This window comes from Rhipicephalus sanguineus, chromosome 4, assembly GCF_013339695.2.
Source record: "Rhipicephalus sanguineus isolate Rsan-2018 chromosome 4, BIME_Rsan_1.4, whole genome shotgun sequence".
Taxonomy (NCBI): domain Eukaryota; kingdom Metazoa; phylum Arthropoda; class Arachnida; order Ixodida; family Ixodidae; genus Rhipicephalus; species Rhipicephalus sanguineus.
Window position 1 is genome coordinate 197,792,482 of NC_051179.1, and position 26,777 is coordinate 197,819,258.

Consider the following 26,777-nt stretch of genomic DNA (forward strand, 5'->3'; position numbering starts at 1 on the left):
GGTTGTTTTTCGTGTAGTTAGAAATCAGAAGGTAACGCTACATAGCAATGCGGATGGCAGGAGCAGATTTGTTTTAAAATTGGTTGTTTCAGGGATCTAGAGCCAGATTATATCTGCTTTTGATGTTGTTTTGCTTGGACGACCAAATGATTCATCTTGTAGGCATCTCCTCATCCATGAGTGTTGTAGCTTTGGCGGCACGAAATTCTGCCAAAATATTAAAGTAGCGGGTTTTTCATTTCTTTGTGTGTTTTGAGAAGCCTGGAGAGTTTTTAGCGAGTCCAACGCGCTTGATCGCGGCGTGGCATTGTGTTGTGTGGTTCGCTTTGCTGCTGTCGATCATTGTGAGGTGGTTTGGGAGTTTGTTGCGAGTTCGCAGTTGCGGTTCCAAGACAGGACGTCGTCCTCGTCACCAGCCTCTCTCTTCGTGCCCAGCGGTTGTGAGCGCTGGCCAGTCGAGATTTTCCGGGCGGCGGAGGAGCTGTTATGTTTGGCCTGAAAATTCATCGAGGCAGACGCCATTGAGCGTACAGCTGTCTACCGGAATGCTGTCTTCTCCCCCCGTATCGGCGCTTAGACGGAGGCAGGAACGCCAGTTCTTCCTGGAGGAGCCTATGCCGAGCGAGCGAGCAGGTCGCCGTGGACGGATTTCCCAGAAAAAGGACGTCGGAATTCGGAGACCCCTTTTTGGCTTGTTGTTCTCTGCGTGAGATAGCACCACGGGAGACTTTCTCACCCTGCCACATCTGCCTTCTACCCTACCGCAGCAGGGAAAATTAACCTGCGCCAGAGGGAGCGGTCTGCGTGTTTTCCGGAATTCGACACACCTGCTTTATCGTGCGTTTTGGTCAGCGTGGGACTGCGCCGTTGAAGACGCTCCCATCAACCCAGGTGGGGCCTTCACCCGTGGCAGCCATCATTCAACGCTTCTTCCAAGTATTACTGGCAGTGGAAGCGGAGGTCATCGGCCCTTTCCCCTTTGGACTGAAACTCCTCGCCGACCTTCTCACCTACGAGTCTTCGGGGCGTGGCGAGTGTATTGTGTGACTCTTTGCCTCCTTTCGGGAGGCCGGACGCCAGGACGACAGGTCACCGGATTGGCGGGAGACGCTGACACCGGTTTGCCTGTGCTTCTGCAGTGACGGTCTCGGGGCTATAAAAGCCGAAGACTTTTGACGTTATTTCTCTGCTCTCTTTTTTTCACCTCCTGACTTCATCATGTAAATAAACACGTTCCTTCTTGAAAGAACGCGTCTCTTCCCTGAGAGCCAGCTACCGTAACGAGACCCGCCGAACCCCACTCCTTACAGCGCGTTATTACATATTATTGACTAACCTTGCCGGTCAAGTTACGGTAGTGACCCCCCCCCCCCATGGATGCACCCCCCTGGAAAAATTTCTGCGGACGCCCTTGGATGTGAATTGGTTGAAGAGAGGTCTACTGACACCACACAATGCTTTTTATAAATATTTTTATTGCGCAACATTATTTTCAATGCGAGAGTGTAGCGTTTTTCGTTTTGGCGATATAGAACGGGCAAGGATTTATTCTTACGCAAGAATTAATTGTGCACTGTCGGATGACACGCATAGTAAATAAATAGGTTACACTGACCAGTGACATCGCCTGTGCATGGTCTAAATACAAATTTGCAGGGAAAGCCACCCAGGAATGTTTATGCACCAGAACCGAAAACAACAAAATACTCATGCCCCAAGTGTTATACGACAAGGTTCTAAAACTCAATATAGAATGAAGGTTATCCACCGGATATAACGAAGCGCTCACTAATTGACTAACAAGCATAGTGTCGATCGCATGCGGTGAAGCGATACCCCGAAGAGTTAAACAAAAGCGTCAGTTTTCCATTTGCCCGGAGGTTGGGGGATTGGATTAGCTGAACAGTGGACATTGAGGAAAGCACAGGAGATAAACCTATCATATCGTTGTCAGAATTTGAAAGTGCACTTAAATATCAGCTATACGTTTACAACAAAAATACGGCTGGGAACAGTGGCTGGCAACGTAAGTGCACCCGCACCCCCCTCCCCCCCTTATCCTCCCCTTCCTCCCTTCCTCGTCGGTAAATTCAGGCGAGGGGGGTGATCGAGGAGGGAGGCGGGAGTTGCGCACACATGACTCCCATCCCGCAGCGGACGCTTCTGCTTGCTGTTACAACACCCGCTGCTACGGAAAGAAAGTAGAGGAATGGCCACCTGGTCAGGTACACCCTTTCTCTCTTATTGTGCGGGAATGCATGTTATTCATGCTTCACTACACACCGGCAAAGCCTCTAACTCTAAAACAAAATTGTGTTCGGCACCTGTAGTACACAAAATCATTGCCCCCGAGATTTGTACTTTGCAGCGTTGCTTTACAAAGACTCAGAGATGACCATTGATTCAGGTGTGAGCTTTGAAATTTGTTCTAATATGCCAAACACAATAGGTATAGCTGCAAAGCTAAGTATAAATAACGAACAAATAATGCAGTTGCACCTAAACCTGTGTGAAAAGCCACGAAAACGTTTTATTTCTAATATAAAATATGACCTGTAGCATAGCACGACACTGCTGCCACCTACATTTTTTTTTTTTTGGTTTAGACTGTAAGCTAACTGTTGCAACAGGTCTCGTTGTACTACAGGAGCACCACCAGCTTCCCGTGAACGCCGTGAACACATGTGCCTCGCGCTTACGTTTTTATCGTGTTGATAGATATTGTGTGCGTTTATTGTGTGCTTATCGTACTCGACATTCGTTGACTGGGCATTTTCCGCGTGTTGGGGCATTCTCCTGCCTTGATCCAGTGGCGGATGATAGTCGTCGTTTGTTGCCGCTCAACACAGCCTCATGGAACGCGCAGCTTTGTGTCCGCGCTCAAAAGTGCTTTCTTGCTTCGTTCATCGATTACTCACGTTGATCGAGTGATTCAATATCGAGTGTACTTCCGAAGACAATTCGCGTCCGAGTGTTGGGACAAGCGGCGACCGCGCTTCCACAGGAGGGGAAGCGTGAGCCTTTTGACGAGCGACTATGAAGAGTGCACAGCCAATGCCAAACTTGGGTAAGTTGAAGGTCGCTGAACTACGTAACTTTGTTACTTCATTGCATAATAACTACTACGCAGGAACCGGCGTGTTGGCATAGCGAGGATGGTCAACCAGATACCCGATAGGCAGATATGTTTTGTGCTTTGAGTGCACTTATATACACCACCATAAATTACATGTTTGAAGGATGCGCGTTGCGCTACGCGATCTTATGCTTCGATCATGCAAGCCTCGTGTCGTTGTTCTGTTATTCCTTGACTGTTTACTGTACGAGATCATCGCTTGAGAGCGTTTCTACAATCCCTTATCGCCGATAGAAAGTGCTTGCTTTTTAAACACATGGGTTGTCTCGTAATATTTTCACGGTGTTGCTGCGAGAGTTCACCAAACTCGGTAATAACGCGCAAAAATATCACAAAACTGGGGACATCACAAGACTGGGGACTTGATAGAACAACACACAGCCCTGACACGCGCACACGGTATGTTTTCGTGGTTGCGTCCCCGAGCTTTTCGCGAGAAATCCATGTAGTTGTTTTGTGGTTAGGATTTCAACCTAGCTGCCTCATAAATGTTTTAAAGGAGCTCACTTAAAGTAAATGTATTTAAGTGAATTACGTTACGTACTGCTACTAAGTGCACACTCCAGAAAAAGCGTACTTAATTTGAAGAAGAATATGTCAATTAAATTAGGTTAATTAAGCTAACACATGCTACGCTTTGTTGCAATATTGTGTGTTTGAGAAAATATGCGTGAGCTCTTGTTCTGCCATTATATATTTTTTCTTAGCATCTGCGTGAGCTCGTGTTCTGTCATTATATATTTTTTCTTAGCATCTTGAAGCGCACGAGGTTCTCTATCACAAATAACTTAGGTTGTGCTCATGTAGTAAGAATGTTGATTTATTCTGTGGTGCTTTAAGTTATTGTATTTTCACGCTTTTTTTTTTACTCAGCATGGTACCAATATTGCTTTCTTACTTAAATGCATAACCAAGGTTTAGTATGCAGTGATTTTGTGTTTATTTAGCTTTGTAAGGTCATAAATTAAAAGAAAAAGATCTCAATTCTCATATATGTTTCCAGAAGTTCACAGAAAGTTGGAAAATATTCTCGGTTTTGTGAAGGGCTTACATAACTGAAAATGAAATCAAATTGACAGCTCAACTGTACAAGACAAACTACATGTGAATTCGCTTTAGAGAACCAAAAGTTTGTTTCCTGAATGGCTTACATTCATGATGTAATACAATGTGTATGGCTCGTTCCCACCTCACACCAAGTGCACATGGACCACGCACTCTTTTCATTTTTTTTATATTTCGATAAAAGTGTATCTCGTTTTTGTCATCTGCATCACCCATACGGCTATGTGCATATTCCGGGTAGTGCTTACTGTGTACATGTGTGAATGTTGAACACGCAGTGGCACGCTTTCAATAGTCTGCAAGTGGCTAGTTCTCTAATACAGCTGTTCTTATTGCACCTTGATCTCTTCATTGAAGGATCGATCTCTTTAATATATGAATATAGACTTGCCTGAAGACATGTTTGGTACTCACTATCTGTGTGTGGTTGGGTTTGTTTTGCGTGAAAATCAACCTTTCTTTGTGGTATCTGTTATGCATGTATCAGCGATGAGAGCTGTTCATGGCACCGACACAGAGGACAGGTTGCAGTACAAGATAGGAGCATACATCCTGCAAGCCCGGGCAAGCCATAATGAGTGGTAGGCATTTCTTTTCATCACTAGATTGGGACAGTTTGGACACGTAGCACCTATTGAGATACAGCGTATACCGGCCTTTAGCTTATGGGTGGGAAACCTATCTTCTGCACTTCAGTGCAATGCATATTATTTAGTTTGCATTCCTTGAACATGGAACGTGGAATAGTTTGTATTGTTGAGTTTGTAATTTTTGAACATGGGATGTCGCCAGAGTCAACGTTTTGAAACTTGGAGTTCTCTTCATAAAGGGAGCAACTGTTAATTCTTGATGTTGCTATCTTGATGAAGGCAAGTCTACTCGTTCAAGAGTTGGCTGCAGCAACATACCCTGTTTGAGGATTTCTTCGTCTCTTCAAGCCTCCTCCATCTTCCACCGAACATCTGTGTCGTTTGTGCTGCCATAAAACTGTGTGGTGAAACTGTGTGGTGCTGCCATGAAACAAAAAATTCAGGCGTGCGCAGGCACAGCTGCATCGAAGAAAAATAATTATTTCTTTGTTAAAGATAGTGAAGGCACACTAACGCAATCTCAGCCAAGATTATTAATAGTTGCCGACTCAATTTTAATGTAGTAGTTTCGTCGCTGGGCTTACGCACAATAAAACTCATCAAAAAGTGGGAAGCAACCACGCATGCTCCAGTGTTCAGCTAACAAGTCATTACTGCCTTTCTTTATGTTTTAGTGTTCCCTGAGCCTTTCTTTGATACACTGCCCCATTTGCCCCACATAATGCTTATCCCATGATCTGATAAACGACGCCTTGTTCACAGAGCGCATAACGTGTCCTGTGATTCCTATTGCAACCAAGTGAGTGCCTGGGTTGCAACTTTTTCATAGTTTAGCATGCTTATTTGAGGCCGTGAACACTATGCTGATGATTGACCGAGCACCAACCGTTTTTATATTGTCGGATATCCTGGGCAGATATGAGCCCCGCCACGGTGGTCTAGTGGTTATGGCGCTCGACTGCTGACCCGAAGGTCGCGGGATCGAATCCCGGCCGCGGCGGCTGCATTTTCGATGGAGGCGAAAATGTCTGAGGCCCGTGTACTTAGCTTTAGGTGCACGTTAAAGAACCCCAGGTGGTCGAAATTTCCGGAGCCCTCCACTACGGCGTCTCTCATAATCATATCGTGGTTTTGGGACGTTAAACCCCCGATATTATTATTACTGGGCAGATATGACATAGTGGCAAACATATTTTGGCCATCACGATTAGCCATTTCTTTGGCCTGGCAACTGGAAGGTGTTTTTTTGAGTAGGGCATCTGCAGCCAATACAGCAAGGGGAGCACGATATCCTGCTTGCGTCCAGCGAGTCCTTGAAATCAAGCCTCGTCCAAAAGAAATAGGAACAGGATTATTTAGTACAATATGCTAGCACATAAGTTTTTAAATGTTTTAGATATGAGGATGACTGTCTCTTCATTAAATACCACAAAGGTTCTTTCGAATCTGAAGCTACTAACATATTAACACTGGCACATGATTGCTAACACCCGCTGGTGCTTACCCACGAGCATCCAGGCAAGGATTGTACCATATCAGGTTCCTGAATGTACAATTTCATTCGCATATAATAATAATATCTGGGGTTTAACGTCCCAAAACCACGATATGATTATGAGAGACGCCGTAGTGGAAGGCTCCGGAAATTTCGACCACCTGGGGTTCTTTAACGTGAACCTAAATCTAAGTACACGGGCCTCAGACATTTTCGCCTCCATCGAAAATTTCATTCGCATAAAAGCTGCATGAGCTAGTCATACGAACTGATGGGAAACAAGCCATTGCTGCCTTTTAGTTTCTCCCACTCAATAATGGTAAAAAGGTGCATTGTCTGACACTGCCTCGACAGTGGCGTAGCGAGGGGGTAGCAGACAGAGCCCATGCCCCCGCCCACCCTCCTCCCCGAAATGAATTTCTGCCTATGCCTCTGTGGCTCGCAAACACGGTAAAATTTTCCGTTCCTATTTCTTGTGGACAAGCCTTAATTTCCAAAGAACTCCCCTGACACAAGCAGGATATCCTGTTCACCTTGCTGTATCGGTTGCATATGCCCTACCCAGAAAACCACCTTCCAGTTGCCAAGCCAAAAAAAAAGGCAAATCTTGATGGCCGAAAAATGCCACTATGCCATATCTGCATGTGATATTCAACAATATAAAAACGGTTGGTGCTTGGGATCATCAGCATAGTGTTCATGGCCTCAAATAAGCATGCTCAACTATGGAAAAGCAGCAACCCACATACTCAGAGGAGAGGATTGGCTGCAATAAGAATCACAGGACACTTTACATGCCCTGCAAGGAAGGTACTGTTTATCAGATGACCCCTATCATGGGGTAAGCATTATGGAGGGCAAATGGGGCAGCATCTCAAGGAAATCTTCTTTACATTGCAACAATGTAAAGAAAGGCAGGGGTTGCCGGTTTGCCAAAGAGTAAAGAAACTATACTGCATTGATCATTGAATCAGCAAGTATTCATATTCTTGAGATTGCGTTAGTGTGTCATTACACTATTTGTCAAAGAAAGAACTATTTTTCCTGGCCGCAGCTGTGCCTGCGCATGTTGAAGTTTTTCTTTTTAAATTATAAATATGTGTGATCTGAGTCCAAAAAACACTTAAAAGTTAACGCCTATCTGTTTCCCTTCTTGTCCTGTCTTCACTAGTCTCTGCGATAAACATAATGGTTTCAATGTTATGCCTACCCACGTGTTCTGGCATTGATAACGTCATCTGCAGGCATTTACAAACAGCAAAAGGCAATGAAACATATATATTCTGCCACTCTATTATCAAGTGATACAAAACTGACTCATGCAAAGCTCTAGGACACACTTTCGCAGTGCATTCCAATGCTCTATTTCTCTATGTGATGGGCCTTAATATCCCCTCTTCTGACCTCACTGCTATTTATGAACAGATTTATGGTATTTTTATAGGTTGTGGTGCAACCTAGTTTTGTGCAGCATCTTGCAACATGCGACTACTTATTTCCTTCTAACAAAGCCTTGTTGTCAAATAATCGATAAGCCTGAGAGTGATAACCTGTATCGGAGAGAGCCTTCATTAGAAGGCAGGGCATACCCATATGTTTCATCACATTGTTTGGAACATGATCCCACCACATCTATAAAGGTACCATAAATCTGTACTCTGTAAAAACTGCGCGAAAAACGTGGACAAAGGGAGAAACGGACGGCACAAGCGCATACTAACAACTGAAAGTTTATTGAAAAAACGCAGAATATGAAGAGCAAATAAACCACGTGTGCAAGGTTAAACAACAGACAGTTACAAGTGCGCTTCGAGATACGCAATCTCCACCTCGTGCAACGCCACAGACGGCCTGGCAACACAACTATCTCCGGCTTTGAAGATAAAATACGCTTCAACAATCTCACGTATAGTACGTTCCTTGTGTCTTGCTAGAACTTTCGTTCCGCGGAAAAGCGGGCTGCACTTACAATCGCGACAGTGTAAAGACAGATTTGTAGAAGGCTGTCCCTTTCATCGACAACCTGTGGTCGATGGCCCGCCTTTGTGAAAAGATTTTGCGCAACCTGAAGTCCGAGCGAAAAGGTTCAACCCCTGTTGCGAGTGATCCGGATAAGAATGCACTGGTCAGCATCCCCTACCTGCATGGTGTCTCGCACCACCTCAAGAAGGTTGGCGCGAAGTACGGAGTACACGTGGTATTTTCGGCGAGGAATAGGCTGGGCAGGATTTGCGGGGCTGTCGAAAGAAAGGTGGAGGGTGCATCTCCAAAGTGGTTTGAGTGCGGGGTCAAACACAGGGACGGCCTATCAGAATGTTTCAAAGGTGTGGTATATTCTGTTTCTCTCTCCTGTGGAAACAGTTATATCGGGCAGACCGGCCGCTGTCTTAATCAGAGATTGAATGACCACAGGTTGTAAATGAAAGGACAGCCTTCTACAAATCTGTCTTTACACTGTCGCCATTGTAAGTGCAGCCCGCTTTTCCGCGGAACGAAAGTTCTAGCAAGACACAAGGAACGTACTATACGTGAGATTGTTGAAGCGTATTTTATCTTCAAAGCCGGAGATAGTTGTGTTGCCAGGCCGTCTGTGGCGTTGCACGAGGTGGAGATTGCGTATCTCGATGCGCACTTGTAACTGTCTGTTGTTTAACCTTGCACACGTGGTTTATTTGCTCTTCATATTCTGCGTTTTTTCAATAAACTTTCAGTTGTTGGTATGCGCTTGTGCCGTCCGTTTCTCCCTTTGTCCACGTTTTTCGCGCAGTTTTTACAGAATGCATTACCAACTCGCCCAACAGTCTGTTCTTCTAAATCTGTACATCACACGGTTCACGAGACAGATTGAGCCCTACCACACAAAGATATGTGTAATGCACTGTATGATGATGCCTTGAATAGCCTTGTTTGACAGCAAAGTTCAACTGTTCATTAAATTCATACTACGGTGGAAAGGTGTACTTTTTAGCAATACTTGTAACTGGGCATGTTGGTACATACTCAGGAGGGAGCATGAGATAATAAACGGACAGTGCTCCTTGCTTTTCTCCTGGATATACATTTGATTACTGCATTTTACTCTTTGTACATGCACTGTAAATGATGTTATCTCTGTGAAGACACTTGGGTTCAGGTGATATTTTAAGCATCTGCGTGATTTTCTAGAAAAGTTAGTTGTGAGTTCAGCACTGCTTTGTGCTCTTTTCTTGAGTAGCTGTGCTATCCTGTCAAGATGTTTAATAAGTAACAACACACTCGAATGTGAATTCTTCTTTGTGGCAAAACAGTGCAGACAACGGGACGAAGAACATACAGGGCACAGCGCTGGCTATCAACTGATTTCTTTATTGGGAAGACAGAGAATCTGCAGGCAGGCGAGCAAAAATCGAAAAATGACACATACGCTATCAAGTGACTCGGCCCCTGGCATTACTATCAATTCTGATAGGGTTTACAAGATGCGACAAAAGCATATTTCATTATAACGTAAAGACGAGCAAAAAAATGGCAAAAAAGAACGATGACATGGTGGTCAGTACCAAACCGATTAAAACCGCTAAAATCTGACATTCATAAATCAACAAAAACGAAGAACTAGAGTCTAAAAAAAGGTTTGTAAGCAAGTGACAGCAAGGCTAGAAAACTGCAACCACGAACAATCAAACAGAAAACAAAAACATGTGACAACAAGCCAGGCCCATAGCCAAGGGGCGGGAGGGGGGGCTAGGGGGCTCGCCCCCCCCCCCGGAATTTTGAAGACACATGGTGTTTTATCGAAAATAAATCATGAAAATAGGCGTTTTTCTCAAATAGTCAAGGCTTTCAACAAGTGCCACCCCCCGAAAAAAATTCCTGGCTATGGGCCTGCAACAAGCGTAGTGATCACAATTGAGGCTCAAGGTAGCTAATTTCATTGTCAAAGAGTGCTAGTGATGGCGCGCTAACGCAAGCTGCTCCTCTTTTGTGAATTATGTGCGCCTCACAAATTTTGTGTGCACATTGATCTCGATATTTCGTGAGAACTTGCACATTGTCAAGCAAAGGGGAGCAGCCGCATGATGTACAATGCCAGGTTACTGCCTGGTGTCGCTTCTCACGCATTCTGTCATTTATGCACCGTCCGGTATGTCCTACATATGATATTCCGCATGATAATGGAATGTCATAAACGACATTCTTCATGCATTCAATGAAACGATTTCTGTGCTTCTTGTCACAGCAAGAGGAGATTGTTTCATCACTGTTCACTAGCCTGCATAGCGTACAAAACTCGTACGCCTACTCTGCCGGCAGTCTTCTTCAACCTATGAGAGAAACTTTGAATGTAGGAAACGACAGCCAGGCGAGAGCGAGTGTGCTCGTTTGGCCTGTTATTTCTTGTTGTTCTAAGAGTGACCAGCAGCTTTTCTGCTGGGGAGCTCAAAAGAGCACTAGGGAACCCCGCGCTCCTCGAGCGTTCCACCTGAATCATAAACTTGTTTCCGTCCACTGAGGGCATGTTCGGACGAGGACGTTTCTAATGTTGGAATAGCCTATTCCTCTTTTAACTAGCTTAGAGTACGCAGAAGGATACGGAAGCGAATTCTTCTGAGACCAAGGAAAATAACTCCAGCAGCTGTGGTCTTCATGGACTACGAGCAGCAAATCCAAGAACCTCAGCTCACCTTGTACAGGTACTTCTTTAGTGGTTTGAAAATCTCGGAGGTTCTGAGAAGCGCCCTCGTCTGATCATGCCCTCATCGAACAGAAACAAGTTTTATGATTCAGGTGAAACGCTTGAGGAGCGCAGGGTTCCCCAGCACTCTTTAGAGCTCCCTAGCTGAAAAGCTGCTGGACTCTTAGAACGACAAGAAATAACACGCCAAATGAGCACACTCGCTCTCGCTTGGCTGTCGTTCCCTACATTCAAAGTTTCTCTCATAGGTGGAAGAAGACTGCCGGCAGAGTAGGCGTACGAGTTTTGTTCTCCGCCCCAAACCGTCTGGCCTCCCTATGCAGGCTAGTGAACAGGGATGAAACAATCTCCTCTTGCTGTGACAAGAAGCACAGAAATCGTTTCATTGAATGCGTGAAGAACGTCGTTTATGACATCCCATTATCATGCGGAAAATCATATGTAGGACATACCGGACGATGCATAAATGACAGAATGCGTGAGAAGCAACAACAGGCAGTAACCTGGCATTGTACATCATGCGGCTGCTCCCCTTTGCTTGACAATGTGCAAGTTCTCACGAAATATCGAGATCAATGTGCACACAAAATTTGTGAGGCGCACATTTCACAAAAGGGGAGCAGCTTGCGTTAGTGCGCCATCAATAGCACTCTTTGACGAAGAAATTAGGTGCCATGAGCCTCAATTGTGATCACTAAGCTTGTTGTCACATGCTTTTGTTTTCTTGTTTTGTTTTCTGTTTTTATTGTTCGTGGTTGCAGTTTTCTAGCCTTGCTGTCGCTTGCAAAACCTTTCTTTTTCAGACCCCGGTTCACGGTTTTTGTTGATTTATGAGTGTCGGATTTTAGCGGTTTTAATCAGTTTCATACCAACCGCCATGTCATCGTTCTTTCTTGCCATTTTTTGCTCGTGTTTACGTTTTAATGAAATCTGCTTTTGTCATACCTTGTAAACCCTTATGAAATTGATAGTAATGCCAGCCGGCTGAATCACTTGATAGCGTTTGTGCCATTTTTCGATTTTTGTTTGCCTGCCTATATATTCTCTGCCTTTCCAATAAAGAAATCAAATGATAGTTTGCGCTGTGTCCTGTATGTTCTTTGTCCTGTTGTCTGCGCTGTTTTGCCACAATGTTCATGAACCAACTAGCCCACCTGTATCCTCTTGTAGATTCTTCTGTTTGTAAAAGAGAGGTGATCAATTTCATGACTATGCAATATTCGCAAGCTGATATTGTAAGTGCGTACTATTAAGCATGGAACCACGAAAAAATATTTCCATTTTCATAAAACTTTTGTGACCTGTTCAAGGTACCTGGTGAATATACCTTTGGCTTGCTTCCTGCTAATGCTCTATTTCTAAATTTTTGTAGAAATGGTTCGTAACATGTTGCAACATGCATATTGATAAACTATATTGTAGGTTGTTAAAGAAACCACCATTTTTATCATTCTTCTGACTAGAATTTAGCATTTGTGTTGCTGTATCACCAAGATGCAGCTCCACATTCCACGTGCCTATTGCTCAAATGCACCTTGCACAAGCTGAACATGAGCTACAAATTGCTCTGTGATAGTTTTGTTTAAAACAATCGAGTGGAATAGGCCTACTGATGAACCCAGGAGTCATGCATGGAGTACCATTTGAGTAGCGAAAGGACGCTATTATGCAACGTTACATCAAAGAAGCTGACCGAGCTAATTGGTCTGCATATGATAGCTGGCCTATATATTACACCACAGCTCTAAGAAGTGGCTGTATAGTGGTTTGTTTTCTTATGTTTTTGATCAAAGCAGCATGAAGCCAAGGCTATGGGGTTGGACATTGAATACACATTGATCCTTCAAATAAAATGGTAAAAATGATATCACTATTTCGAAACGGAAAGTCATTAGTCATAAATTGCAGCATCTGTTGTCTTGTGCTAAGCTGTTCGCTTCAGTGCCAAACTACATTTTCACACTCTCTTGCAGGTTTCAAATACAGCAACTGTACCACAACAGTGCAGCGCAGGAGATCCTATCGTCAGTGCCGCGTCGAGAAATTAAATAAAAAAGCGCTTACTCCTGGAAACTGCTCGTATCGTCTTATTGGTTTGTTTGTTATTATAAAACTGCACTTTCATGAGAATTGAATGAACTAGCGCCATTTATTGTCCCATTGAAACTAAATAAATTGTCAATGTAGAGCTTGTTTCCAAATGCCTGCATCATAGGCCTATAAGATTACTTATTGGCTTCAAAATGCTCTTACATGTAAAGAACGCTGTTAATATAGTCATTGCAGGAAATGGTCTGCTGATATTTTTGTTACAAAGCTCTAAAGTGTGCACACTTTCATATTGTTAACCACAAAAAGATTTATTGAACTGTGTGCAGCAAACATGCTGTTGCAGACATAAGGCTGCAATACGCTGAAACTCGTGCGTCAGAATTCTACACACTAACAGCAGCCAATTCCTTGTAGACCCTAATTAGGTGTGGATTAGACTGGCATAAGACAGTCTAATGATTCCGATGTCTAAAGACATTGGTGTCTTTATTGAAATACATTAAATTTTTTTATAAGGGATATACTTCTGTGAGATTAGCTGATGCATGCTCCTTGTATTAAGTAAGATGCAATTTTTCTAGTTCATGAAGTTGACCGACGTTGCCAGATGGTGTAGCAAGTTTTCATCAATAGTTGCTGCAAATAGCTATAGCATTAACGGTGGGAGTTTGCTAACTTTCAAATACTATTTTCCTGCATTCAGTAACTAAGTAGTAACCATCATGGTAGTAATGTTACTAGCTTAGCTTACTACCTTCCAATAAGTAGTAACGGGAACTAGTAACCGTCATGGTAGTAAATTTACTAACTTTCTGTTACTACCTTCCGGTATGTAGTAACTGCAGGTAGTAAATTTACTAACTTTCTGTTACTACCTTCTGGTATGTAGTAACTGCAGGTAGTAAATGACATGGCTAGTAACTTTACTACCTTGCCGTTTACTACCTGCAGTTACTACTTAGGTAGTGAATGTTGTGACAGCAATTTACTACCTCAGAGTTAGTAAGTAGCACTACCTTTTTTTAAGAGTGTAAGCGGGCCATGGTAGGGCTTCAGGCGTTCCACGTTGACAATGTCGCGCCCTCGACGACGCATGTCCGAAGATGGTTCAATGGGCTCCATCAGGTAGTTGACCGGAAATGTGCGTTCGACGACACGGTAGGGGCCTTCGTATTTGGGCAGTAGTTTGGAAGACAGGCTAGTTGTAGTGGTAGGGACCGAGAGCCATACGAGCGCTACGGGGTGGAACGTGGCCGCAGAAGTGGCGGTGTCACCGCTAATGCTCTTCCGCCGCTCTTGGTCATGCGTAGTAAACGTCTTGGCAAGCTCGCGACACTCCTCAGCAAGTCTGGCTGCGGCAGAAATAGGTGCACACTCAGCCGGATCCGGCTTGTATGGAAGGATTGTGTCGATTGTGTGCGACGGGTGCCTGCCGTACAATACGAAAAAGGGTGAGAAACCAGTAGTGCTCTGAGGGGCGGTAATAAAGGCGTAGGTGACGAACGGCCGACTGGCATCCCAATTTGTGTGATCGGCGGCGACGTATATCGAGAACATGTCGCCGAGCGTGCGGTTAAAGCGTTCGGTGAGGCCATTAGTCTGCGGGTGGTAAGCAGTAGTTTTCCGGTGAACAAAGTTGCACTCTTTGAGAATGGCTTCGACTACTTCCGACAAGAAGACACGACCTCGATCACTGAGCAGCTCCTGGGGTGGACCGTGGCGCTGCATGAATCGGTGCAGCAGGAGGGAGGCAACGTCGCGCGCTGTAGCCCACTGGGACTACGGCAGTTTCGGTGTATCGCGTAAGGTGGTCAACAGCGACGATGGCCCAGCGGTTACCAGCCGACGTTAGAGGAAATGGTCCATACAAATCGATGCCAACGCGCGCAAACGGCCGGTTAGGGCAAGGTAGACGTTGCGGACCTGGCGTCGACAGATGCGTTGAAGTTTTGCGGTGCTGACAATTGAGGCAGGAGCGAACGAACTTCTGCACATAGCGGCACATCCCTCGCCAAAAGTACCGTTGGCGAATGCGGTGGTAGGTTTTCGATACCCCAGAATGTGCACACTGCGGATCAGAATGGAACGACTCGCATATGTCAGAACGCAGACTGCGGGGTATTACGAGTAGCCACTGGCGGCCGTCGCCGTCATTGCGTCGGTGGAGGAGGTCGTCGCGAACGGCGAAGTGGCAGGCCTGACTACGCAACGCGCGAGTGGATGGTGTTGTCGATGGAGCAGTCAGCAAGTCTATCAGTGAGGCAATCCAGTGATCCTTGCGCTGTTCAGTAGCGATGGTGTGAATGTCGATGGAAGAAAGGGCATTGTGAGACACTGAGCTGTGGGTATTGTCATCAGACAAGGGGGAGCGCGAGAGTGCGTCGGCGTCAGCATGCTGGCGTCCGTTGCGGTACAGCACGCAAACATCGTAGTCATGTAGGCGAAGTGCCCAGCGGGCGAGGCGGCGTGAGGGATCCTTGAATGACGACAACCATCATAGTGCATGATGGTCGGCGATGACATCAAATGGGCGACCGTACAAATAAGGTCGGAATTTTCTAAGGGCCCAGATGATGGCCAGGCATTCCTTTTCGTTGACGGTGTATTTGGTCTCGGCTTTAGTAAGCGTACGACTTGCACATGCCACGACATATTCAGGGAATCCTTGTTTGCACTACGCAAGGATAGCACCAAGGCCAACACCGCTGGCGTCTGTGTGTACCTCGCTAGGGGCCGTAGGGTCGTAGTGGCGTAGTATGGGAGGCGACATCAACAAACGACGCAGCTTTGCGTAAGCGTCGTCGCACTGTGACGACCAAGAATGGAGAGGCCCATTACTTGCGAGGAGCTTCATCAGTGGCGATATGATAGTCGCCAAGTTTCGAATAAAACGCCGAAAGTAGGAACACAGTCCTACGAAACTTCGCAGTTCTTTGAATGACGTAGGTTTGGAGAACTCGGTCACGGCCCGAAGCTTGGCTGGATCGGGGAGAATTCCGTCCTTGGACGCGACGTAGCCGAGGATTGTCAGCGGCCGTGCTGCAAATCGGCACTTCTTTAGATTCATGTGCAGACCGGCGTCGCTCAAACGGGTAGGCATTCAAGATGCGTGGAGAAGTCCGGAGCAAAAACGACGACTTCGTCGAGGTAGCACAAGGACGTTTACCGTTTCAGGTTGCGCAGAACGGTATCCATCATGCGCTCAAAGGTGGCGGGCGCATTACACATCCCAAATGGCATGACGTTGAATTCGTACAGGCCGTGGGGCGTGACAAAGGCGTTCTTCGGTCGAGCGTCATCAGCCATAGGTACTTGCCAGTACCCTGAGCGCAAATCGAGAGATGAAAAGAATTCGTATCCTTGCAGGCTGTCAATCGCGTCGTCTATTCGCGGCAGTGGATACACGTCCTCACGAGTGATCTTGTTGAGTCGTCGGTAGTCCACACAGAACCGCACAGAACCATCCTTCTTCGCAACAAGAACGACAGGAGACGCCCAGGGGCTGTTAGAGGGTATAATAACATCGCGTCGAAGCATGTCGTCGACTTGCTGGGTGATTACACGGCGTTCTGTGGGAGATACGATACATGGACGTTGCCGCAGTAGCGGCTGGGCGCCAGTGTCGATGCGATGCGTAACGGTGGACGTGCGGCCGAGAGTTGTTTGAGCGACATCGAAAGAAGAGCGAAATTCTTCCAACAGGTCCAGAAGCCGGGAACGCTGGACCTGCGTAAGGTTGTTAGCTATGGAGGAACCAAATGCACCAGCGGGTGATGAACCAGACGTCGAAACAGCACTGAGCGTACTGGAACTGCGGCCGTGCGTGTCATCGGGTTCGTTCATACCTTCTGCGTTTTGGAGGGTTTCCACGCTGCCGAGACATTCCCCTCGCACCAACGTAACACTGTACGGAGATGGGTTGATTACAAAAATAGAGGTGCTGCCCTGTGAGACTTGCACGGTCACGAAATGCACCAGCAAGCCTTTCCTCGTGCAAACACGGTCATATGGCGAAATGAGTGCAAAGGTGTCGGATAGAGTGGCGCAGTAGACTGACACCGCCGTAGACGAGTTTGCAGGCACTTTGATGTCGTCTTTGACGAGTACCTTCTTCGCAGCGGATGGACTGTCTGCCGGCTTCAAAATAGAGAATAGTGAGAGCTCTATTTCGGCTGGTGCGCAATGAATTACGGCGTCGTGGCGGGAGAGAAATTCCCATCCGTGGATGACGTCGTGACAGCATGACGGAATTATGATCAATTCGCCAGCGTACAGAGTATTCTTAATCATGACGCGGGCTGTGCACACCGCTGTAGGGTGAATACTTTGGGCGCTGGCTGTACGGAGGGAGAGCCCGTAAACTGGCGTCGTCACTTTTCGCAGTATTCGACTAAGCTTTGCGTCCATAACGGATACGGCGGCTCCAGTGTCAATAAGGGCAGGTGCGCGAACACCGTCCACAAACACGTCTATCACGTTCGATGGGCTTCGCTGAGGGCTTTCGCAGTTCGATAGCGTCGCAGCACTTGCCTCGTGGACTGCGACGATCAGTTTTCCTGCTCGCGTGGGACCACACGTGGCCGCATCGGGGACAGTGAGCGGCGTCGTGGTGACGGTGAATGGTGGATAGAGGGAGCTGGGCGAGACGGCGGCGACAGAGGCTGCGGCGAATCCTAATACGGGCGGCTTGACTGGCTTGGGATGGTTGAGGCGACTCGAGGCGACAGCACGCGATTTCAGTAGCGGGCGACATGTCCGGCGCAACCGCACGCAAAGCAGATGGGGCGGCTGTCGGAAGTGCGCCAACTGTTCGCCGGGGTAGGTCCCATCCATGGCCCAAGACGCGGTGGACGGTGCGGCGGCGGATAGGACGGCATGATGGGCTGCAGTCGTGGCCTAGGAATGACGTCGGCGTACGCAGCCGGCACAGTCGCCTCGAAGGCCTCTGGTGTCGCGACGACTTCGGCGTAAGTATGTGCGGCAGAGACGGGGATCACTTGGGGTGGTCTGGCTACAACTTGCGCGTAACTGAGCGCCGCAGGCGCCGGAGGTGGCTGGTGGTATTCTGGCATGACCTCCGCGATTTCCTGCTGAATAGCTCGGCGTAAGGGAAACAGCAGTGTGGTGGACGGCTCTTCAACATGCTGCGATTGAGGGAAGGCCAGTAGAGTAAACTGGCGGGAATTTCCACGCGCACAAATGGCTTGATCTCGGCAAGCAAGGCCAAGTGATCAGAAATGGCCTACAAGGAAGCAAGGTCGGCGTCGCGTGATGGAGGTCGACGGGTAAGCAACCGCTGCCGGCGCAGCTCCGCGTAGCTTTGTCAGAGCGTGATCACCTCTGTCACAGTACGATGATTCTTGGCGAGCAGCATGGTGAAGGCATAGTCGTCGATGCCTTTCAGAACGTGGCGGATCTTGTCAAACTCGGACATGGTTACGTCGGCCCTCTTGCACATGTCGAAGACGTCTTCGATGTAGCGCGTAAAAGACTCACCGGTCTGCTGAGCTCGTTCATGTAAACGCTGTTCGGCTTGCAGTTTACGAACGGGCGCGGTAAAACACGTTGATGATGGCGGTCTTGAAATCAGACCACGTGAGGAAATCGGTGGCGTGGTTGTCGTAGCACATGCTTGCCACACCCGCGAGGTAGAAAACCAGGTTGCTCAGTTTTCCTGCCTCATCCCGTTTGTTGGGTACACTCACGCGCTCGTATATCGCGAGCAAGTCCTCCACGTCAGTGCCATCCGCGCCGGTGAAGACCGGAGGGTCACGGATGCGGGGGACACCGGGGCATGGTGTATTGTACAGGGGGAGGCGTTTGCTGGGCGGCGTCTTGAGGCATGGTAGAGGGCACGGTACGGGATCGAAGCGCCAGGGGCATCGAACGGGGACCGAAGCTGGTTGGACGGCGCAGCACTCTCCACCAAATTATAAAGCGTTATTGACAGCAATAGTCGCGCTCTGAGCGCGAGGGGCGTGCTCTCGGAGAAGAGCGGAAGAGGTCGACCCATTACAGACTTCCAATGCTTCGCTATAATAATTAATAATAATAATAATAATAATAATAATAATAATAATAATAATAATAATAATAATAATAATAATAATAATAATAGATGTAGCAAGTTGGGCGAGTTGGAAAGTGCTCATGACGTGTTCCGTGTGTGGAACAGTTCATGAGAACGCGTCATCGGGGTTTTGCGCGCCAGAACCACAATATGATTATGAGGCATGCCGTAGTGGAGAGCTCCGCATAACTTTGACCACCTTTGGTTCTATAACGTGCGCCGACATCGCACAGAACACGGATCCCCAGCATTTCGCCTCCTGGAAAGGCGACCGCTGCGGGCGGGCTCGAACCCGCGACCTTCGGGTCAGCAGCCGAGACTCCAGCTCGAGCGCACTTACTGAGCCTGACAGCATGAAAACCAAGAAGAGGAAAGTTCAGTACCGATACGAAAACAATTTGACGCCATACTTATACACTAGGTACAATTTCACAGGATATATTCCAATCCGCACGACTGCCTGACGCGCAGCGAAGCAGTACCGGGGAGACAGCACTGCACACTATATCGCTCCATGTAAACAAAATATCCAAATTACGATGCTCCGACTACTGCGTCGCTTGATGGTGTCTGCTAACGCTGCAAAAAATTCGGCCCCTGTTCACAGACAAAGCTGAAGGTATAGCGTTGCCGAGCACTTTTCCGTGATCCTAATTAAACGATTTCTCTAAAAAGGAGTCTTCTTACGCAGTGGTTTCGTTAGCACAGATAAGACAAAGCCCTCCGTCACATCGTTTGAATTCGAACACCATTCCGTGACCAGAATGCAACAATTTCCTTCAAAGAAAGTCCTCTTACGTACTTCCTGCGTTATGATACTGCAGAAAGGTCTGCCGGCATTGTCGAACATAATACGGCACATTTGCCTTATTGCAAAATAATGGTTTTTTACCACAGCTGCACCATAAAATCTGTTTGCAAAATATAAAAATGCTTTGTTTTTATGAACAAAATCCCGTAGAAGCTTTGCCACCTATGCAGGTAGCAGTCTCAGTATACACTGGCAACAAGTGAGCGGAGGTTCACCAGTCCACTAGCCAGATACGTCCTCGTGTACGTTCAGTATGGGTCTGTGGTTGTTGTTTCAAGCAGATGCTTTGTGACGTATGAACCACAATTCCAATAGTTTTCTTTTCCCCCACCTTCGTTCCTGAGCCAGCATCGTCGCATTGTTTAGGTCGAAGCTATATCCTGTCGTCCAGCAGTGTTCAACGAGCTGTCTTAAAATCCGCTGCATGGGTGGCTTTAGCAACGTCCCCCCTTTGCATTCTTTGAACGTCTTTGGCCTTTCCTGCCCGTTTCGCTGATGTAAGTGGTGTCGTATTCCCCGCATCATACTCTGTAGATGACCCTGCTCTAATCATGCGCAGGTGTGCGGTCTTTGGGCTTTGTGAACACATGTCCTAAGGACAAGGTTTACACAAAAACCGCCGAAGATTAGAGCGGGGTCATCTGCAAAGTACAATGTGAGGACTGCGACACGACTTGCATAGGCGAAACGGGTGGAAGGTCATCGAAGGTTAAAGAAGAACACAAAGAGGATGCTGCGAAAACCACCCATGCAACATGTTCTAAGACGGAGCTTGTTGAAGGCTGCTGAATGACAAGGCATAACTTCGACCTAATCAATTCGAAGACGCTGCCTCGTGTAAAAAGGTGAGAGGAAAAGAAAAATCGTGGAATCATGGTTCATTCGTTGCGGCGCATTGGCTTGCAACAACAGCGGTTTCCATATTGCTAGCGACCACGCACAATGAACGACATAGGAAGAGACGGGACAACCGCTAGAGTTATCCTGTTTCTTTCTATGTCGTCCTTTGTGCGTGTTCGCTAGCAATATGGAAGCATACAATCAATACCAACTAGCCCAGCTTAATGCATTAACAACAGCGGCCCCGTACGATATGTTTACAAGGAAATGTGGGACTAGTGGACCGGTAACTCCGCTTATTTTTGCCAGCGTATACTGAGAATGTTGTGTTAAGTCAAAGTAAACATTTTATAATCCAGCTACACATCCCGATCTGGTAGATGTGGGGGTAGTATGCCATGTGTATATGCACTGTACCGCGTGAACTCGCAGATGAGTGAAGCATACCTGCTGCTTAAGGCCAAATAAACAATGAAGTAAACTACTACATGCTTCTTTAAATGCCACTTTTGCAGATATATTCAAGAACATAATTGTCAAAGGTGTTGTAAGCCTGCTTAGAAGCTGTGTGCACAGCCCATGGCAGCTCCACTTCGCTCCTTTCTGTACGTCTGAAAAAGAAGTGAAAGAAAACACCTAGAGCAAGATCAATGTTCAGAATTTATACGCATTTAAGCATTGCTATGGTGCATGTGTACATGGCCTGACTTAGCATCACTGTTTCAGAAATCAAAAAAGCGGAAACGGTACTTTGATCATATGAAGAACAAGCAGCGTCATTTTACGAAGACTTATTGCTATAGTACACAAAATTTCAAGGTTAAACACGCTACATTCTAACTGCAAGAGTATTTATGTACGTGCATAATCAATTATATTCAATTATTGTCATGATGTTGCAGCAAAAGTCTTAACACTTACATTTTTTGTAACTACTTAATGCTGCCGAGAAGGCCGAGAGTTACGTGGGTGAAGAAATGAAGAATTTAGCATGTATAAAATGGAATCAGCTCGCACAAGACGAGGCGAATTGTAGACCACTACGAAGGCCTACTGCTGCAGTGGACATATAATAAGGCTGAAGATGACAAAGATTAAAGCCTAAACGTAAAGGATGAGCATTAAATTGAGAAGCAAGGCTTGCTGTCAACAGCTCTTGAATTCTACCAGAACACAACATGACAGTTGTATATCCTGTACATCTTAACGCGACAGAAGTTGAGCTGAAGGGCGGCTTGAACGAATGTCAAACTATTCAACAAAGCCTGTTGTTGGAGCCAATGTTTCAACAAAATGATGTGTCTAAGTTGTGGCAGCAACCTTGATGCGATCTGCTGCCCATATAAAGATGAGTCCTCTTGTCGAATCATTAGCTCCAACAACATTCGTTGTTCAAGATTTTTTTCATGAGCATTACAGACTTCAACTCTACCAAATGCTACTACGGCAATGATAGCGAGTGCAATACTTAAGCTGCAGTGCCATAAGCACGTAACGGGCTATTCAACCCTAAAAATATACCAGACCCTTAAAGACTACAAACACTGCGGCAAGCACAACACAAATAACAAGCATAAAAAATTGGGAACGGTTAACTTTAATAAACAAGGTATGAATTAGTCATCCCCATTTTAAGTATACAAGGTGGTTTTTCAACTAACACCTTTGCTGTTGAAAAAATGTTGCAGCGGCTTAGCTTGGCTATGCCAGGATAACGTAGCGTTAGCCGAGGTTCAGCTGCTTGTTCTTAGCTTTCCTGATTGTTTAGGATTAGCTTGATTATCATGCTTACTGCTGCTCCAATGACACACACATGGCACGTGTATATTTATTCTCCCAGGTAACTACTTCGGGATCCGATGAGTTAAGCTTCTCTGCTTTTCTGCGCCGTTGAGGAGCATTTGCGCTCTCCTTCTTCATGGCTTAACCGCAGTGGCAAACGCCAGTCAGAGGCGCTATCAAGCGGCTCCAGCGCAGTGTCAGACGGCGACTGCACAGCGAACTCGAATAGCTGCGCGCGCGCCGGCGCCAGTACGTCTACCTCGGCTACGACGTCACTCCTCTGGAAAGTGCAGACCGGCGGCAGCGGGTCGCGCGCGGCAGCGGCGGAGTACGCGGGAGGTGCCGGCTCCTATGCGCCAGCTGTGGGACATCACTGATCCTCGGGCATGCGCAGCGCGGCATTTGAGGAGCCACGCGAAACTGGCTCGGCTAGGCCAGTGTAGCTAACGCTACAAAAGATCATGCTGATAAAAATATCATACCTGTAGTCAAGTAATATTTTCCAGGACGAAATTTCGTTATGCTGAGAGCGTGCAATAAACTGTGCACGATAAGCGTTAGGCGCAATGTAAGAGAGGTGGAGATGATTTAATGGATAGCAAATACTAAAAAAAGAATAGCTCTGAGCAACTATCGGAAGGATAAGGAAGAAGTAAGGAGGGAAGCATATTATAATATGTAGTACTATATTTGAAGCGAGGACATCTCACCGTAGAATATGCAGTCATAAAGTGAGATCCAGTAAGTGGGCGTCACATTTACTGGTTGTGAGAGAGATATGGAAATGATGGACCACCTTTTAAATAAATGTAAAAATTTCCACCCATGTGCGTGTTGGGAAGTAGGTCTCATGAAGCTCTAGGTTTAGAGAAAGCTGGATAAAGATGGACATCTCCGCAAGAGAAATCAGTAAAAGACAGATGGAGGATTTGTAGTGGAAAAGCAGGGAGAACAGCCAAAAACAAACTTGCACAAAAACAAGGGTCCTTATGTACAATTCCGAAAGATGAGCTACCAATTTATAAGTTTTTTTAAGGAAAGAAATTTAATTCAGGTAGGAAAGGCATAAAGCCAATTCAAAAATTGGGCTTGGCCACTTACATGTCAGTGCTTCGCTTTAAAGGGAACACCCATAGCATCCATCCATCTACAAATATGAAACTGTGTCATGCAAGATAACTTATAACAAAGTTATTGCTTGGAGCAACTAGAGCAAAATATTTCAGGAGAACACCTAACTGGGCTGGTTAGTATGTGATTACGACGGGAACAAAGAGCGCTGGACACATGGACGAAAAAAAAGGTAGACGAGGGCGACAGCACCCTCGTCTATTCTTTCTTCGTCCCGTGTACAGCGCTGTTTGTTCCCGTTGTAATGCAAAGTATTTGCTTCTTTAATCTGGAGGTGGCAGTGTTTCATGGCTAAAATAGCTTACTAATTTGCATTTCAAGTTACATTTTTCAACCATGAGGAAACATTGCAAAATGCTGAAGTTCTAATATTAACATTTATCAGGAGAAAGACCAATTCTTTCGTATGGAATACCCGCAGTTGATTGTCTAAAGTTCAGTGACTTAATTTTTTGTGCTGTTCCCTTATCATTTTCCTTAAGATGGTTGTATAGATGTTCTTGCTTTATCTTGTGTTTTGTATATGTTATGCTCCTGTTTTTGCTTAGCAAGATCATTTTATGTGTAACTTATCATGGGAGCTCACTTTGCAACACTGCTCACTGGTGGCAGCAGTGTTCTTAAGTAATTAGTAAATAAGTAAATAAATTAATTAATAATAAAATAAATAGGTAAAGCGATATCCACTTTATCATAAAACTACTGTGAAAACAAAATAAACAGAAACGTTACACCCAAACTGTAACAGAGTCAGAAAAAACAGATTTTTGACCCGTATTGCAGCATTCCAAGCAGAAATGTCGCCAAGACATTATTGTCTGGTATACTTTGCTGGCAATATGTATTCCATTTAAAAAAATACTGCTTGGTTGTAGGCTAAAAACAATTTATTCAAGTGAATAATGCGTAGCTTGCACGAAGAGTCTCGTTCCTTGACCTTCGCTGCACAGCATAGGATTCACGCGGGTGCCCCTGTCCTCATATAGTGCAAGTCCAAATGTTGCAGATTTAAGCAATACTTCTGTCTGAAATATCATGCAAGAACAGTGATGTGTTGTGCAGTGAAGGCAAAGCTACAAGCGACTTCACAGAACCTAAAAACCAGCAGAAAGTGGAAGATGGAAGCTGCGATGAAAAAATCCGTAAACAGGGGGTGGGTGCTCGAGCAAACGTTTCGACAAGTGGACTTGTCTTCTTCAAGGCTGGAACTGATTTCCTTAGCTATCGTGTGTATATGCTTCGTGCCGTCCCCACCAGAAGAGAGAAGGGGTCGGGGAGGGGGGGGGGAGAGGCTACCGTGACGACTGGGTGAGTCATTTTTTTAAGGAACGCGAAAAAAAAGAACTAAAAGCGGGGGCAGGAGACGGGAGGGTGTACGTTTCGCTGAATGATTGTCAACGGAAGCACGTGGCATTTTAACAATAGTGGGTTCGAAATGTCTAGAAGAAGGGATTAACTCTCATTCGTTTTCGTTGTGTATGTAGTTATTTTTCATATTGAAACATTTATTTTTCGCTTGAAGATAATATTACACCTTAAAAACTGTCTAAATTATCGCAAGAGGAAAGCACACTATTGTGTGTAGGCGATATTTTTGCTTGGAATGCCACACTGTGAAAGAGAACCCGCAATATGGGTTCAAACGCTATTTCTTCCAAGTGTCAATTTTGATAACATTTCTGCTTCTTTATGCCAGCAGCGTTTTCAACCCTTGGTAAATGCACTTAACTCATACTGTGAATATATTTCATACGAAACATTCAGTCTTTTTTACAATATACTTAAAAATGCTGCATTTTGCGATGTTTCCTCACGACTGCAAATAGCATAAATTGAAATGAAAATAAATTAGACTATCATAGTCATCAAATATTGGTGACTATGTTAAAGAAACAAATGCTTTGTAGTAATAGCTCGAAGGAATAATCATGTGTCAATTTGCCTGACAGAGCTTCATTTCTGCATGGAAGGTTTGAAAGGTCTTTGCTGCATCACGAAATTCTTTTCCCGAAAATAACGCTTGAACGACTACTTCCCACGCTGAAACATAACAGCACCAGTTTTTCAAAAAAGTTTGTTGCTGGGCTAGTTCGTGCATAGTTGAAATATAAGACGGTGGCGCAAAATGGGGCAAGGCCGAAACAACCTCTCTTCATTCTGCTTCGTCCTTGTCCCATTTTGCGCCACCGTCTTATATTTTAACCAGTTTTTCAAATATTGGATATGGTGAAGAAACGACCTGGCACACTGGCGTGAAATGACCCAATAGGTACTAAAATAAAAGAGTGTGCACTGTCAGACACTAAAACGAAGCACTAATCTGCTTGTATTGCTAAATTACTTCAAATCCCTGCTCTTAATAACTACCCACAAGAAGTTGACTGTGAAAAAATTCCTTTAACTTCTGACCTATTTTTATCTATCTCTAGTATAATGACTCCTAATCTTTGGCACACACACAAAGGCACAGTGCATTTCACATGGGTTGATGCCTTCAAACAGTACGGAAGGTCATATGTTAAGAGATAGCGTAAAGTCTTGTCTAATTTTAACCAGCTATGTTTTTTAACATGCAAACATAGAGAAATACACAATAATTTAGCAACACGCCCCCTCTACAAGTGTTGCTGTCACAGCTCCAAATTCCATTCACGATCTATACTGGCTAAAATATTGAAACGCAGCTGCATTTTCATCTCAATGGTAGATTCACACAAGCCTACACCAATAAGCACGCACTTTAGATTGACTTCACAAGCTAGATAGCCAGTAATCCTGCCGTTGGAAAACACTTCCAAGCGTATGAGCTGGACTTACATAAGCCAAAGTGGATGCTTGGTTCGTACGACATAGTGAGAACAAAGCAGTGCAGAAGGCTGAGCGCACGAGTACAGCTCTGTTTCTCTTCCTTTCTAAGTGCTTCGACTTTTGTGCTGTTTTTTTGCACTACTGCATTGATTGCGGAAGCAATTGGCTGCCGCCATTTGGTCATCTAGGTGCTACTTTTTGGGCCTTGTACCAGACTCAAGTGTTCTGCTGTGCAGTGCAGCTGTGAAGGCAACAAGGTGTAACAATATTGCACTACAAATCAAGGAATACAAAGCGTCAATATGATTGTTCAGCCAAAATT

The 26,777-nt window shown here is 45.7% G+C and overlaps 1 long non-coding RNA gene across 3 annotated transcripts in view; it reads right to left on the reverse strand.

Moving 5' to 3' along the window:
- Positions 1-21,229: 21,229 nt before the first annotated feature.
- LOC119391017 (uncharacterized) overlaps positions 21,230-26,777 on the reverse strand; it is a 37,502-nt gene continuing 31,954 nt past the window's right edge. For 2 of the 3 annotated variants that reach the window (XR_007415928.1, XR_007415927.1), the window contains exons 5-6: positions 23,618-23,663; positions 21,230-21,345 (exon numbers count right to left, since the gene is read on the reverse strand). This is a non-coding gene — a long non-coding RNA (uncharacterized LOC119391017). The remainder of the gene's footprint in view (positions 21,346-23,617; positions 23,664-26,777) is intronic. The other variant, XR_007415929.1, reaches the window with a different exon arrangement.